At 41.7% G+C, this 16402-nt stretch overlaps 1 protein-coding gene across 3 annotated transcripts in view; it reads left to right on the top strand.

Annotated features, from left to right (window-relative positions):
• thrab (thyroid hormone receptor alpha b) overlaps positions 1–16402 on the top strand; it is a 282111-nt gene that overhangs the window by 119607 nt on the left and 146102 nt on the right. For 2 of the 3 annotated variants that reach the window (XM_037755729.1, XM_037755730.1), the window contains one exon: positions 14424–14503. The exons of the other annotated variant lie outside the window; for it this stretch is intronic. The gene's annotated coding sequence lies outside the window, so the exon portion shown is untranslated. The remainder of the gene's footprint in view (positions 1–14423; positions 14504–16402) is intronic. 3 annotated transcript variants of the gene reach the window in all.

The following is a 16402-nucleotide window of genomic DNA, read 5'->3' on the forward strand; positions in this document are numbered from 1 at the left end:
AGAATGCCCTAGATTTCGGTCACATGTCTGGTTTTCACAGTGGTCGAATCACAACCTTGTCTGACTGAGGCAGCAAGTGTGTAGGTTATGTGTGTGCGAGATATTCCCCTTGCTGAAGAATTAGATTTTGGTTTATGTTATGACTGTCGGTGAGGTTAAAGATCACTTCAGAGTTTAGCTGGGCTTCTTTGAAGTGTGACTGACACTGACCCACTCTCCGCTGGGCCTCTCCGTTATTGCCCACCAAGCACTTTTTCTGTTTGAGGAAACTTCTTTTTCTGACATCACATCCAAACCTTTCTGAAGCTGGAATCTATTCTTCTTCCAGCGATTATTTTTCAGTGAGAAAAAGTGAAGTCGTGCCACTTATTTGAGCCAGGCTCAGAATAACACACTGTCCCTTCCTGACAGAGTGGAGAATAAATCAGCATTCAGTGTGCGATTGAATCATGGTCGTGGTGGAAATTGCGTACCATTATATTACAATGGCAGGTGGGTAGGCTGCGGTTTTGTGGAGGGGCATTTTGGTAACAGGAAACTCAAGTGAGTCACCTTTTCAACAGTTTGTTGACGCCGTGATGTCAAAACTACGTGTGATGAATATCCTTATTCGTCACCTTCTCTTGATTATTATCTCAGGTTCCTATAAACAAACACACACACAAACTGGTACACCTGTTATTTGAGACAGTTTTCTTATATTTTATGATGACAGTGATGAAAGTCTGATATTACTGAGAGATGATCATTATGATTACATTTTAGCTTTTAGCTTGTGATTTTGAATTTTGTCCATGTCGCTCTGTCCTTTTGGCTTAATGGACAGAGTTTGTCAGATGCAGCAGCAGCAGCACTTTAGCCGCATGGTTCACCTTCAAAATGATGCTAAGAAGGGGCAAAGTGACCTTTTTAATCCATAGCAACTCTGCAGGGCTTCACTTGCTGATGCTTGCTGTCCATATGGATTTAACCTTTTAAATCTGTTATTACAAAATGCTGTGCAGCCATACTAAACTAGATAGCTTTATTTTCTTTTAATATGTCAGCTTGGGATGTTTGAAATTATAACAGGTATTTTGAAAATATTTTCTGACATTTTATAGACAGTTAATGTTCATTAGTTGCTAATTATATGATACTGTCAGATAATGTGGAATGAGATGATTTTTCCAACCTTGAAGGTGCTTAAAGAGAAGAAACGTGAATTAATTATAATTAATTATTGGTGTTTAACTGTTTTATAAAGTGATTTGAATGTGTTGCGGGTATGATTCATGTGAAAGGTGTGTACCAGGTTGTTGAAAGGGAAATTTGTTCAGCTCGAGCAAATAATCAAACAAATGATAGTGTAATCGCTCTTGGCAGTCTGCCCTTAATAAAAAAAAAATAAATCTAACCTAATTAAATCGTTATCATGGAAGCTGCTGCACAAGGACGTTCTGTCGCTTATGATGACTCTGAAAGAAGTAACCTTTCAAAACTTGAAGTACTAGTTTGAGAGCAATGTAGCGTATGTAAACAATCATTATCACTGTAAGAAATCCCCTATCCTACACATAACCCAGATATTGTTGTCCAATTTGAATGCTTCATTATTCCAGGGATTTGCTCTGCACTTTACCTGAGCCAGGGAGTTTGTTTCATATCTACCTGTTGGTGTTGCTCGCCAAGTTGAGGGATGGTGAGCTACAGTACGCACTGGGAGGTCCAGAATGCCAGCTTAATGCCAAGTGCCCTGAGGCTGTGTGTGTGTGTGCATTTGTCTTTATGAAAGTATTGAGAGATTTGCTGATCTGGCAGGCGTACACATTCCTCCTCTGAGTTGTCTCAACTGCAGCCAGTCAGCAAACGAACAGGAGATACTAGCAAGTGTAGTCTAAATTGATTTAGTTTCTCGCTGGGATTGAGAGTACCATCTCTTCTTTTACACATGCATGTGTCGGCATGTGGCACGAGCTGTGTCGTGTGTTAATTCGCACATGTGTGTGGGTATATATGCGAGGCTGCTGGTGTGGGCACTGTGTCTCTGCAGCGTCTCCATGTGTTTTGGTGTGGAGGACGAGCTCATGTTTCCTTCAACATAGCTGGCCCGGATAGCAGGAAACTCAATAGGCAAAGTGTGAGGCAACCACTCTGTGATTAGCGTACGCTGCCGCCCTGCAGCAGTTGTGGCATAGCAAAACTGGGCACAGAAATTCAGGGAAGTTGCATGCACGCTTTGCACACTCGCCAATAACACAACTGATATGCATGCATTTACAAACAGGCATTCACACCAGCAGAGGCACATTCATGTTCACAAACACATGCAGGCGGCTATTCTGGGTTGAGATGTTATCACTCAAGCCCGTACAGATCACTTCCCTGTGTGGAACACATGTTGCATTGGGTACTCTGTTTGCACAATACCGTACATAGGGATATACACAAAGGCACTTACAGTTCATTTTTTTTACCCAGCCGGCTCCGTGTTTGTACAGCGCTGTCTAAACTGTCTCGAGTGAGTGTTTAATGCTGTACCCAACAACTGTTTGACTTGTTTAATGCAGGACGACACCGAGGGGAGCAATAAGCTGCCAACAGTCCTGTGTAACTGGAACAAGTTCCCATATCAAAACAATTGTTTGTCATAAATTTGACTATGACATGAGAAATTTGTGTGTTTTTTTTTATGATACGAAAGTATGATTTCATACTATTGTTGACAAACATGACAAGAGGAAAAGCTCTGCTGCAGATGATTGTAATCATAGCAGACTACTGTTTGTTAAACTCAGAATAGAACACAGTGCAGTCCCACCCTGGGCCTTGTTTATTGTTATTTGATCACATTTATTAAATTTAGACTTTCCAAAAATATAAAACAGCTTCACAACAGGAAAACTTAAAGTGTTGCAAAGGATGTAGAGTTAAAAGGCTGTGCTTTAGAGCTATGGTTTTTGTATTTAATCATGATTGATCGCATGATTGTCCATTGTTACTCTCTATTATTTGCATATTAATGCACACATTTTTTATCTGTTCAAAATGTACCTTAAAGGTGCCTTTACAAAGGTGTGAAAATGAACGGTCAAAATAATGAAATTGGCCTGCGGAGCATTAGAAGATCTGGCTGGATGCCGGCCCAGGGTGACTGACGACAGTGACAGGCTGGCCGGCCCCTGAGAAGAGGCTCCAAATGCTGCATGTGTTCTCTGTCGTGTCCCTGACCCTTGTCCAGGTTGGACGGGCTCCAGCTGGTCCCCGGAACGAGCGAGCTCTCCCTACTTTCACATCTGTAGTCCTCTTCTGTGCCAAAGCAGGCAGCGCCGCTGACCCTGCTGGCCTTCTATTCGTGTTTGTGTGCACGAGAGAGAGAGAGAGAGAGAGAGAGAGAGAGAGAGAGAGAGAGAGAGAGAGAGAAGTATAAACAGATCACATTAGAGCGAGCAGAAAGGGAGAGATGGTGCACGGATCATGTGTTTGACTGTGAGTTAATGTATTCTGTGTGGGTATCATGTAAAAGTACATTGTTTACAGTCCATGGCTTTCTTTGTTATTGCTGTACATGTGTGTGTGTGTGTGTGTTAGTGTGCTAAGCACGAGTGTGTTGGCAGACCCTTATCTGACACGGGGGATTAGCTGACCGAAGGCGACCCTTTGCCTCCCGTACCCTCTGCCTGCTGTGAGCCCTTCCCCTTGTTTTTCCACAGATTGTCACTTAAGCATGTCTGCTCTGCTACTGTAAAACCAGACGCTGCAGTAGCCTACTGTACATTAACCTGCATGGCTCACCCCATTACATACAAATACATGCCTGTTAATCATTTCCTACAGTTTTAGAATGATTTACAAGCTTCCAGGCAGCCATTTGATTCCTTCCAATTGCATTTCAGTATAATATTAAAGGGTCAGTTCACCCATATTACAAAGGAAACATATTCTCACTCACCTCTAGTGCTATCTAGCCATGCCGCTGTGATTTATTTGTACAATTTTTTTTGTCATTAGATGACTAGATGTCGCATTCTCTCTCCCCCGTTCCATTGCATTTACTTCACAACAAGTCGTTGCCAGGTACTTAACGTCAATTCCCGCTATTTATCCGTTTTTTTACCACACTACCTGACGACCCAGAGATACCATGTGATACCAACGTCGTTTTACTATTGGCTCAAAAGCCTTGTTAGAAGTGGGAACCGAACGTCAGATATCTTCCACAGAGATAAACAAAACATCCATTTTGGACTCGCCAAATTTTTTTAAATGATTAATTCACAATCATAATAATTTTTTTCAGGAAAAGCTTTACTTTTATTCTGCACCTTTTTAAAGGCTCTGTAGATATATTATTGTTTTTAAATATTTATCTACATAAAATCAATATCAATGAGAGCTTTTAAATCATAATAATCTCATGAATTAATCTAAATTGTCATAAATAAATCATAATATAACCCTGGTTTTGATTTTATATAATAATAATAGTATTAATTGTTAATGGCGGAGTCCGCAGAAGATTGACATTGCCTTCACATGCACAGGGGATTCACAGGAAATGATGCAGCATGTAATCCAGCATTACTGTAATTTGATCTCATTGATATCAATCTCACTGAGCTGTATTAAGTTACTGCTGATGCAAACACAACATTTCCTACTGCTGCTGCTGTTGCGGCTTCCCGTTAAAGGTGTTCAACTGCCGAAAACACAAGGTGTCTTTTTTATTGTGAAGCAGTCACAGAATTCTGAGAAAACCGTACTTGCTGTTTCCAGGTTAACTGTGTGTGTCGCAAGGTCATCCAGGACTGAGATCCTAAAGTTGACATGAAATGAAAAATGCCTTTGCAACCCTTTTAGATCTCATATACAGTCATATTGTGCAACTATTTAACAATACATGCATTTTTTATTTTTTTTTAAAACAAAAAAAACAGCTTCTATTTTTATATCAAAATCCAATCATTTTTCTTCTATTAAAACAAAAATATGACACATGCATACGTAAGCTAGTACCACCCAATTTCAACCCATAATATCATAACATCCATCAATCAAACCTTGTTAACTTTTCCTGCTTGGGCGGGAGTCGATAACGTTACTCGCTCCCGTCGCCGCCGCTTTCTCTCTCTTGCTTCACCACTCACTTCTCACATACACACACACACACAGTCTGTACACTAGCTCAAGCGAGGGCCATTTGTGTTTCAGCATCGGCCACCGCAGCTCTCCAACACACTCGGCACACAGGAGAGGCTTGAGTTGGTTCTCCTCACCTCACTGCTAGATACCACCAGATCCTACACTGGACCTTTAAGGCTTATACGTTTATATATTAAATTATATGTTTTTTTTAGTTGAGATTGCTGCCTCAACCCTAAAACAATGGAGGTGAATGGAATGTAGTTTGTGATGCTCAAACTGTTGAAAAATGACTTAAATTAAAAACATTTCAAAAGCAACATAGAAAACCTAGAAAAAACATCCCTGTTAACCTATAAAATAAATTTCTTTTGTAATTTGGGTAAACCGTCCGTTTAAAAATCACGTGCAGAGACATCAAAGGTAACCTGTCATAGTGGAGATGTAGTCAAAACATGCAGTTATGCCGCAACCACATTGTGCACAACATACGCTCACATATAGAAAACCACAGACAACTATAGACCGTTTCAACAGAACTGCATTGCTAGGCAACAACTTAGGACCTGGTTTACTTCCTGTCAGCTTAGGTCATTCACACACACTGCAGGACAGGAAACAAGCTGGGACACATTTGGGATGTTTACAACTGTGAAGTGGTCTATATAATGTGAAAATGCTAATATGCACCAATGCTACCAGGGGAAATTTGCCCTCATTATTGCACGTAATTACACTTAAGTTCATCCATCATCGTGGCCTAATGTGACTAAATCTTCAGAAACTCAATAAATAGAATATTCTTGTCTTGTCTTTATCTAAAAGCTGTGAACTGATTTTATTATTAGAGATGGGCACCAGGGTATTACCAGCGAGTGAATAATTAATTATTGAACTGTCTGTGTTGGCGCACAGGCCTCTCATTATGCATACTGTTGAACACACACAGTTCATGTGCCACTTACATGTAGTGCACACACACAAACAAACATACATTTGCATAAAAGCCCACACAGAGAATATCTATTCGTCGTCAGTTGAAGCATAGCATGGTCTTGTGTTCTCGTTCCAGTTATTGCCGTTCCAAACTGTGCATCAGGACGGGTATGTGTGGATTGTTTTGTTTCAGTGTGTAGGTTTGGATCCTTTGGCATTGCGTTTCATAGAAATCCACAGCTCGCTGCAGCTCCAATGAATCTGAGTCAGAGAGCTCCTTTACTGTAGATTAGAGGAAGGAGGGAAATTAGAGAGAAAGGAGGAGAGGGAGAGAGCGAGAGCAGAAAATGGGTCAGACATCTGAGAGCCAGGCGGTCCTTTTTTTCTGCGATGGGCGTCAAGACATTATCCAATTGCACCTCTTTTTCCTTCTTCTTTTTCTTGCTTTCTCTTTCTCTCATGCATTTGTTTTTTTTCTCTCTCCCCACTTTCCCCGGCCAAGAAAAAGTGCAAAGAGAGGAGAGAGTTATTATGCTTGGCATGTCTGCAGAGGACGGGCTTTAATTTGGACACGGCCCAGCCGATCAATCTCCACGTTGGCTCGGTTACAGCACTGTGTGTGTGAGTGAGAGTGTGTGTCTGAGTCCGCATGTAACAGCTAAGCTTTTAAACTATGCAAACCAACAGATTGTTCTAAAAGTAAAGCACACTCTGGATTAATCCTGTGTGGAAATGACTTATTCTATACACAGAGCCGTGGAGGAACAATGAATTGGATTGAACTTGGAATGAGTATTAATGGAATACATCTGCAACAAAGTAAAGGAAATCAAGTTTATTCTGTATAAGGCAGTCTGCAGTGGAGCGTCAGCTGAACGCCTGAAATGGAAAGGCAGCCCTGTAGGTCGCACGTCTGACATGAGTGATGTTAATGTGTCACGGTAGATGGTAAGCTGATTTGGAAAGGAGCTCTCTCACACTCAGACGAACACACGTTCTCCCGTTTACACTTAAGTAACTCAGGGTGATTTACATAATATGCAAATACATGGATGTGATTCAGCGGGTGGTTTGGCAATGTTTCAGTGAGCCTGCAACATTTCCTGTTTGAGGCCTTCCTCTGGCATCCAGAGCACTTAGCCCACTTCTATTAGAAAAGTCCTAGTTGTAGGCATGATAGCTCTCAGAAACAGACTGCAACCGGGGTCCCCCCTGAATTCATTCAGCAGTGAAACCCCCACAGCAAGGACATCATTTATTGAGGGGAAAAATGTGAAAAAAATACAATACATTTGCTATAAAGAGACTAGGGCTGATCATTTTCTCAATTTATCGATTAATCGTTTTGTCTATAAAATGTCAGAAAATAATGAAAACTGCTTATTATAATTTCCCGTAGCCCAAGGTGACGTCCTCAAATGTCTTGTTTTGTCCGATCAATAGTCCAAAACCCAAAAATATTCAGTTTACAATGATGCAAAACAGAAAATCATTACATTTGAGAGGCTGAAACCGGCATTTTTATGGGCATTTTCTGCTTTAAAGGTGCAGTGTGTAAGATTTGGCGACATCTAGGGGTGTGGTTGCAAATTGCAACCAACTGAGTACCCCTCCGCTCACTCCTCCCTTTCCAAGACTGCGGTAACGTGAGCCGCTGAGTGCAAAACTGTGGTAACGCCGTTCGCTTCTCTCAGAAGCCATCCTTACCATAACAACACTACTGTAGAAGCAACGGAAGTCAGACGGCAGCTGGCGGTACCACGGTTTAACACTCTGCGGCTCACAATACCGCAGTTTCACAAGCGTGCCGGAGAACTACGGTGGCCTTCAGGTGACGTAAAAACATGTAAGGCTCTCACTAGAGACGGTGTTTGGTTTGTCCGTTCTGGGCTACTGTAGAAACATGACATAGCAACATGACGGACTCCGTGAAGAGGACCCGCACCCTACCAATAGATCCCCCGAAATGTTACACACTGTTCCTTTAAAAAAAATGACACAAATAATGAGTAATAGTTGCAGATTAATTTTCTGTCAATTGATTAATAGATGAATCGACTAACTGTTGGTGGAGCAGCTCACACAGAAACACCACGAAAAGCATCAATATTTGGTCCTGTTTCGTTTTAAAATGGAAAAGCTTGATGTTGTTATAATGGGAAGCTTTTGACAAACAGCTCTGTCCAAAACGTCAGATTTGTCTAAAAAGATTAGCAATGGTTGCGGTCTAGTTTTGGGAGATGCTGTCATCTTACAAGAGAGATCTTTCTTTTATTGTGAAGATTAGGCATCACAGTCTGCCTACAGAATTTTGGTCTGCAGGACTGGCATACCGATTAGCTAGACATACTCTGTGAGAGAGGGACAATACTACATTAAGTATGAAACAGCTTTGCATGAAAACATAGAAGGTAGAAGAAGTTTTCTCGATGAAATGAGCAGACGGATATTTACAGGAAATATGCTGTCTCTCTCTTTTAAGAGGATGATTGCGGAGCAGATGAGGCTTATATAAATACCGTATTGGCCTGAATATCAGACTACCTTTCTTATTTAGACTTATTGAAAATAAGAGACACGTTGATATGACAAGGTAAAGAATGCATCATCCAACTTTTAATGAAAAGCAGTATTAAAAACATAATCTGTATTCTTTTGAAGTCGGTTTGAGCATTTCAAAGACGGACTGTGGAACCAGCTGTTCGTCCTCGTCCTTGAACTCTTTACTCCTGTAAAAATGAAACATATGGTTTGTCCAGTAGATCATAAATCTCTCCGTTTCTGCAGCTTGTTCAAGAATGTTTTGAGCGCAACTGGTAACAGGCATTCCTTCATTCTGAGTTTCAGTCACATACTTGCTGTTCTGTGATTGGCAAGATTTTCTCGGACTGTTTTAAGACTGTCGTCTAGGGCTCGCCGCCTTTTAACATGACATTTTGGGACATTGTTAATTGTTTGCTGCTGGATACATGATTATATCCCCCGTCCATTTCTGCAGTAAAGGTCCACAGATGCTAGGGTTGGGCCCTATGTTAAAATCTTCCAACTGGCCATCGTCAGCCCAACAACCGGTGATTACTGTTATATTCACAAAGGTGTGTTTGTGTGTGTGCGTGTGACAGAACCTAAATCAAACCATCTTGATTAGTCTTTCCAACAATCCCCAACTCTGGTTTGGTCGATATTAACCCTTATTTCATCAAGTTAGATGTGAAACTATGCCAGCTCTGCAAGATGATTTCCCCCGCTGTTTCTCTCAGCGGCTGAGCGGCTCTCGTTCTTCAGAGGCAGACCAATAATTTAGCAAAATAAAATGACAAACATAGCCCAAACAGTTGGCTAACAAAATGCATTCAGCCATTCGCCAATAGCCGATATATTCGTCCAATTGTCCAACCCTGAACACTTGTAGATGCTTTCCACTCATTTGCTTTCTTTTCTATGAGTGAAATGAAAAGATGACTAACGTGTTAAAAACGGCGCTGGAGTCAGGGTATGGTTAATCTAGCTTAGCAAAGACTATAGGCAGGGAAACCGTTAACCTGGCTCTACCTCTAAAGCTTACTAGTTAAAACAATGTATCTCACTGGTTTAATCCAAACATTTCTCTTCTGTACTTTGTTGTGTTTATGCCTGTCTGCCCAGGGACTGCAGATAGAAAGTAGCTAGTAACTATATCTGGTACAAAACATCTCTTCTCTTTGTTTGAGTTAGTTTTTTGTACATGATCATTGACAAATAGATTTAATTAAACAAGAAAACAAGTCTGCAGATTAAACAAACGAGATAAAATGGCTAACTGTATCCTAGATCTAGCTGTGTACTTAAAGGGAGTATTTGTAACTTTCAGAAATGCTTGTTAACAGCGACACCTGTGGCCGTTAAGTCAACGAAAGTCAGCGTCGGGCTCGCGCTTGTGCTCGCTCTATAGACATGAACGAGCATAGCTCAAAACAGTGAGGCGACACACGTCAGCTAAAAGCACAATATCACTCTATATTTCACCTGCCTGGCGGTAATGTTAGCTGACCAGACGAAGGTCTCTCCATGAATCACTGCTGATCCTAGTGTTGGCTTTTCCTGCCTCAGCAAGAGCGGGGCATATGCGTGCGCGCTTGGGATCCCGACCCGGTACATTTACACGCTTAAAAAGTTACACAGTCCCTTTAACACACAAACATAAGATCTCGCGCATGGAAAGAAAGCAAATAAATAATTTTTGAAAAATGATGAGCTATTGCTTCAAAGAGAGTTTTGTATTATGGGTTGTTTGTAGCCTTAAAGCAGCTAGGCTAGCAAGCTTTCACCATCTGTCAGCTGTCTAATTGCTAACGATGTGTTTTTCTGCCATGAAGGAGTAGTCGGAAAGCTAAGAAGTGTGTTTCCCAGATTTAAACTATTCCTTGAAGTAGAGGCCTCAGCGTGTAACAGATTTAGCAGAAAACAATCATTGTATTTATAGTCGGTCTAACACAGTAATCCATTAAATGTCTGGAATGAAAGGGGTTCATGTTTTCCTCTTATATTGTGATTCAGTTGTAAATGGGCTTCAAGGAACAACACATATTCTTCTTTGTATTGATGTGCACTAAAGCATGTCACAAGACTAGAACTAATGTGTAGGCATGTTATGTTGTAAACAAAATTTTCCAGCCTGTCTCTTCTTGGCTACCAGAGAGAAAAGTCTATCTTGAGTAACCATTTGTCCTTTTACTGTATTTTCCTCTCAGTACATCCTCGTCCACGGCAGCACACCGACACATTTCGGAAGTGTTAAGGTTGCGATAGTCAGCGTTGGTGCTGAATAAGAGGCTTCTGAACAAGACTGAATCACTACCGCACGTTTACTACTTGTTAACCTGTACATCTCTCTTTCTCCGTGTGCTTAAAATAAAACAGAGTATATACTGTAGATGAGCTTGAGTGCTGTCAGGTTTAACCCCGACTCCAAGCAGCTGGCCCTCTTATCTGTCCCGCCTGTGCCGATGCATATTTATCTCTCCCCGAGTAGCTGAGAGCTGGCTTAGAATATGGATTAGCCGGAGAATCGGATGCATGGCCACACTGACTCACCAGAGCCGGTAATGAAAACAAACTGCCGGTGTTGCTTAAAGAGAAACGAGTATTTCACCTTAAATCTGAGTTATGGAAGAGGTCAGCTGTGGAGCTGGTTGTAATGCTCATATATAACCAGACATCTCCAGTCTGTTCTATTACAAATTAAAGGCCCTGAATAGACTTCACTGCCTTTAAAAATGCGAGGTAGCATATACTCTGGAAATGATCATGGTTAAGTGGTTTGGAGGTGTACACTGTTTGCAGTATTTGGCCTAAAGACGGCCTAAGGACGGCTTCCATCTACTGACTTTGATTTGTGAGATAGCAGCAGTTCTCAGGCAAAATCCGATACCAAGGTCACCGATTCTTTTCCCGTTTCTTTTGATAACGCCGCCAACAAGCGGCCGGTCACGTTTGCGTGCATCCGAGAAGAATCATTTCATTATCTTCTTAATGCAGGATAGGGATGCCCCGATGTGTGCCGCCTGCCGAGTCAGGTGGAAAGATGAGACTGTTGTGGTGCTACTTGGCTGAATGTCATCAGATAATGATTCAACCGGGAAAAATGTATCCAGCGTGCCAAAGACACGGATCATCATTATTACGTAATGATATCGTGTTTGTATCAATGGAAGTGTGTTTTTGTCTCAATCAGAGCTGAAACGAATAGACTCGTTGAATGACAGCAAGTTAATGAAAATGGTTTGCCTTTACTCCACAAGCATTTATCACAGGTGTTGACAGTTTATTAACTACATGTAGGGGTGTGTATCTCTCCTTCACGATACCGTACACATCTAGATAATTACTCCAAGATCAGGTACAAAAACAACAGCTCTACATTTGTAATGGTATGATATGCTGTGACTTACTTTTATACTTGTTATTTCCTTAACTTTAATTCAAATACTGAATTAAAAATGAAACGGAAAATGATGTCTTCTGCCTTGAAAACAATCTCAAACATGGGCAGTGATACAGTGGATAGCTTTTCAGCTAGTCTCCCTAAGTAGGATGAATATTTCATAAAGATGCTGCAGTGTTTACCTCTGGTCCTGGGTCAATATCATCTTTCTTTATTTGGTATTTTCAGTAATGCTGTATTGGGCACATGGCTTCAGTAACCAGAAGGAGTTAGGGCTAGTTGGAAGAAGCAACGTTAGCATTACTGGCCTTATGTTGACTTCTCCTCTTGTAACTTCACTGTCAGCTAACACATTGCCTTCTTACATGTGCAGCGAGGTTTGATGTACCACCGACTCACTTTATTATACGATCCTAAGTCCTGCCACCCTTAGTTACTGTTGCTAAGTTGCTAAGTCTGACAAGCTTGACCAAAAGAAACATAGCGACGTCGGTTCTGTTTAGCCGATGCCGCAGATAGTTTCTGGACGCCAGGCAGTATGGCTTCATGAAGCCAACAGCATGGACTACAGTATGCGATGGAAGGATATATTCACAATAACTTTTACTCAGGTAACTTTTCCCATTGGGATGCTAGACGTCGTGTATATCGAAATAAATAACACCAAAGGTTACTTCATGGCGGCACATAACCTTACAGAGATAATAGAAACAAAGGAAGAACATTAGAAGCAGGACTGTGCGGCGCGGACTGTCAGACCCCGCCACAGTAAAAGGGTTTCTAAAGGGACTCTGGTGCTCGGAGACACTACCGCTTTGTCCTCAGGGACCGCCGACATCAACACAAAATGAAAATGTAACTGTGACTATATATATATATGATCTAATGTGTCCGTGAAGATTGTGACACCAATGTAATGTGACTTACATAGTAATGTTACCTTTGAACAGACGTAGCATATCTAAGTATAACCCAACAGGAAAGGGGAAAGTTGACCGAGGTTCTGCCGGGTTCCGAGCTCGCTCCACTGTTATTGGACCACAGAGCGAAAAGGGGCGGGGCTTAGGAAGGGATAATTGTGCTTTGTGAAGACTTAAGGCAACGTCTTGCATGATATTTCATTCAGTGTGGGGATGTGTGGCAGGTTTCTGAATGGGGAACATACTGCAGTGAGTCAGCAGGAGAGAAGCGAGTCTCACACACACACACACACAGGGAATTATTTGGAAAGATCGTTTTTTTGACACCTCTATCAATTTATTTCCTAATTTCATGCGGAATTTGGCTCAGACCTGCGGCTGAATCTCTCACTCTGGTATCAGCTCATCTTTACTCCCCTAACCTGATGATTAATATTAAAACATGAAGAGAATGAAAGACATTTCAGCCCTAATCTCAGTGATTTTTGCGTCTATTTCTCAATCATATTACATATGTTTCCATGTTAATTTGTGTATGCAGCATGTCTGTGTGTGGGTGTGTTTATCTGACTGTGTGCACATGTTTATGTGTGCGAAAAACAGATGTGAAGCATTATTCAATTTCCCTCTGCTCTGCCAGTCACTTTATTTGATCCAATGCAAACAGACAGATTGGGTCCTGTTCAGTGTAAGATAATTGAATGTGATGCACAATGCAATATAATCTAATAGTCATGCATCAAAGCCAGCGTTATTATGTTAAGTTAAGGTTTCTGAACAGGTATGTCGAGCATGCAAGCTCTTCCTCAGCAGCAATCCAGTTATGAACAGAGTTAATTTCTCATCTTCACCTGGATGTGTTGTTTTGAGGCGTGACTGCTAATTATTCACATTTGCTGCCAGGATTGTGACATCGAGAGTGGAAGTCTGGTTAATGCCGCCTGAAGCCGTTCTTTAAGTCGTACCCCAGGTGTAAATAAAGATCGAAGAGTGCAGTAGCCAAAGGGATGATTAATACTGTACCATATAGAGCAGGAATCTCTTTCCATCAATGCATTCCTGAGCAGGTACTGCGTACTCCCGGCCTTTTGAAAGTCTAGCGAGGTTCATCATACTATAAACTCCCTTTGATTCGTCTGGCCGGCCTAAGCCTTAGGTTAGACACTTCATTTGCCTAAAGGATTAGACTACTAAGCCTTTTAGTGGTAAGCTGGTCACATGAAAATCTAACATCAACGGTTTGCATAGACAAGAAACCTTGCACCTCCTTCGGGGATTTTCCTCTCTTGAACTCTGAGACTCCTCCCATGTCATCCCTGACTTGGCAGTACACGCATGCATCAGTGGCCATGTGGATTTCCTTGTGCAGAGCTGTGGATATCTTGTAGGATTTGGCTAACTCCTGTCTCGCAGGATCTCTCTGTAAGCCTTCTCACTCTGCGGAGTGCTTGGCCTGCTGGATGTTTTTTTTCTTTTGTTGGCAAAGATATGAAGGAATCACAGATTGTCTGTTGTGATTACAGAGTTCCCTGAGAGCTAACGTTGGGATGAAAGCCGGGATGTAAAGAAAACAACACTGAAGTGAAGACAACTGACCACCGAGGTAAGAAATGTTTTCCTAGCTTTGTGCACACCTTCTGGTGGTTGACATGTTTTTCTGCAAAGTCACTCAATATTCCCGTTTCAGCACATACTTAATTAAGTGTGAAGCGACATCAATGGGATCTGTGCGTGTATAGTTACGTTGATACCTCAAAGCACTGGAGGGGAGGTGGTTTTATTTTTCCATGCTGGAACACAGTGTCTCATTTCCACAGGTGCAGATATCAGATCCTGTATGTATAGTACATCGGAGCTGTACAGCACACATGTTCAGCTCACTCACATGTTTATCAGTCATTTGGATCCAAAAGGCTGCAGCTTTCTATTTCTGAGAGCTTTTTCCCTCTTCTTTCCAGATGTGATGTATGAGCACAGCTTTCTCTCTCTGCCACCTCAACAGCATGACGGTGTCATTTATAGACAGCAGGCTCGGCCTTCATTTACAAATCAAATTGCATGTCAGAAAGCTTTGCATTTTCTTCATACTCCGTGATTCTTAGGTTAAATCTCATCCCCTTTTCAATGTGACTCATCAAATACATCACACTTTGGATATCCTCTAAAATAACAATAGTTCTCTGAACTCTCCGTCACCTTTGTGCAGCCGATATAAACATGTCCACATCCCCGCATTGAGAACTCACTCGGGGCTGACGAGGCAGTAAACGGACACACCGGAATTAGCCAGGTGGCGCAACAGATTTTTCTTTTGGCCCGGTTTTTCTGTATGTCTGCTGGCGGCGGGCCAGTGCAGTGTAGCATGGCACAGTTCACAGACCCCGAGCTGCAGCAGTCAGCGCTCCTCTTCCTGAGCAGCGTTATCTTGAAGAGTGTTGAACTTGCACTTTTCCCTTTCGCCGCTATCCAGAGGTTAACACGCTGCGCCTCAGTGACAGCTCACGCCTTTCGCTTCACACCAGAGCTCATGTTGACTTATGATCCTTTTCAGGTTGCATTTTCATGATTTTCATGTGCACTCAAAGTGCTGCTCTGTGCACGGACGGTTATTGTTGATCAGAATGCAGTATTGAAACCAGTGTAAGTTTAAAAAACCTAAACTCAAAGATTGAACTGAGATCTTCAACAGCATTTTGTTGGCTGAGAAAGCAGAAGCAGTTAATAATATAATAATCATAAACTGTATTTATATAGCATCTTTCAAAGCACAGTTACAAAGTGCTTACAGTTAGCTTAATTAATAATCACAACCTGCATCTGCAACCTGAAAGTGAGATGAACAGCATATGACAGCATATTGACATAACAGCTGTAGACACAATAGAGTAACAGGGGCAGCCTGCTGACTTTTGCATACCTTGTTTTTACTTGATCCAAATACTGGAGCTCCCAATTCAGACGTTTAGAGCTGAAATGATTGTTATGAAAGAGAGAATCGATAGAAGAAAATTGATGTGCCACAATCGGCGAGATTGTTTCAGAGTCTGTTGGTCTTGTCGAACCACAAAAACACTCCTGATATTAGATATTACTTTGTTTTCTTCTGCCGAGTACAGACAGAGAGCCAAGTTTCATTTTAGTCTTTTACAAGTGATTTAGGGCTTGAAAATGTTTCTGCGGGCTGCCAACACGTTCTCATCCCAACTCGTCACATACTGACACTTAGTCAGACGCCTCGGCGTCACTTTTCAGACGCATTAAACACGTGCTTAATGTTGTGAATTAAACAAAAACACTTGCTTAGGTTCAGGCAACAAAAACACTTAGTTAGGTTGAGGAAAAAACAACATGGTTGGGCTTATAAAGTTAAGTTTGTACTTGACGTTGTGAACACGGGACACGATCGAACAGCTGATTGTAACGTGAAAGTAGAACGTAATGTACTGGACGTGAACAGCTGTCTCCTGAAGTAAAGCCTTGTGTTTGTTGGACACCTCCCCTC

The sequence above is a fragment of the Sebastes umbrosus genome, chromosome 20 (assembly GCF_015220745.1).
Source record: "Sebastes umbrosus isolate fSebUmb1 chromosome 20, fSebUmb1.pri, whole genome shotgun sequence".
Taxonomy (NCBI): domain Eukaryota; kingdom Metazoa; phylum Chordata; class Actinopteri; order Perciformes; family Sebastidae; genus Sebastes; species Sebastes umbrosus.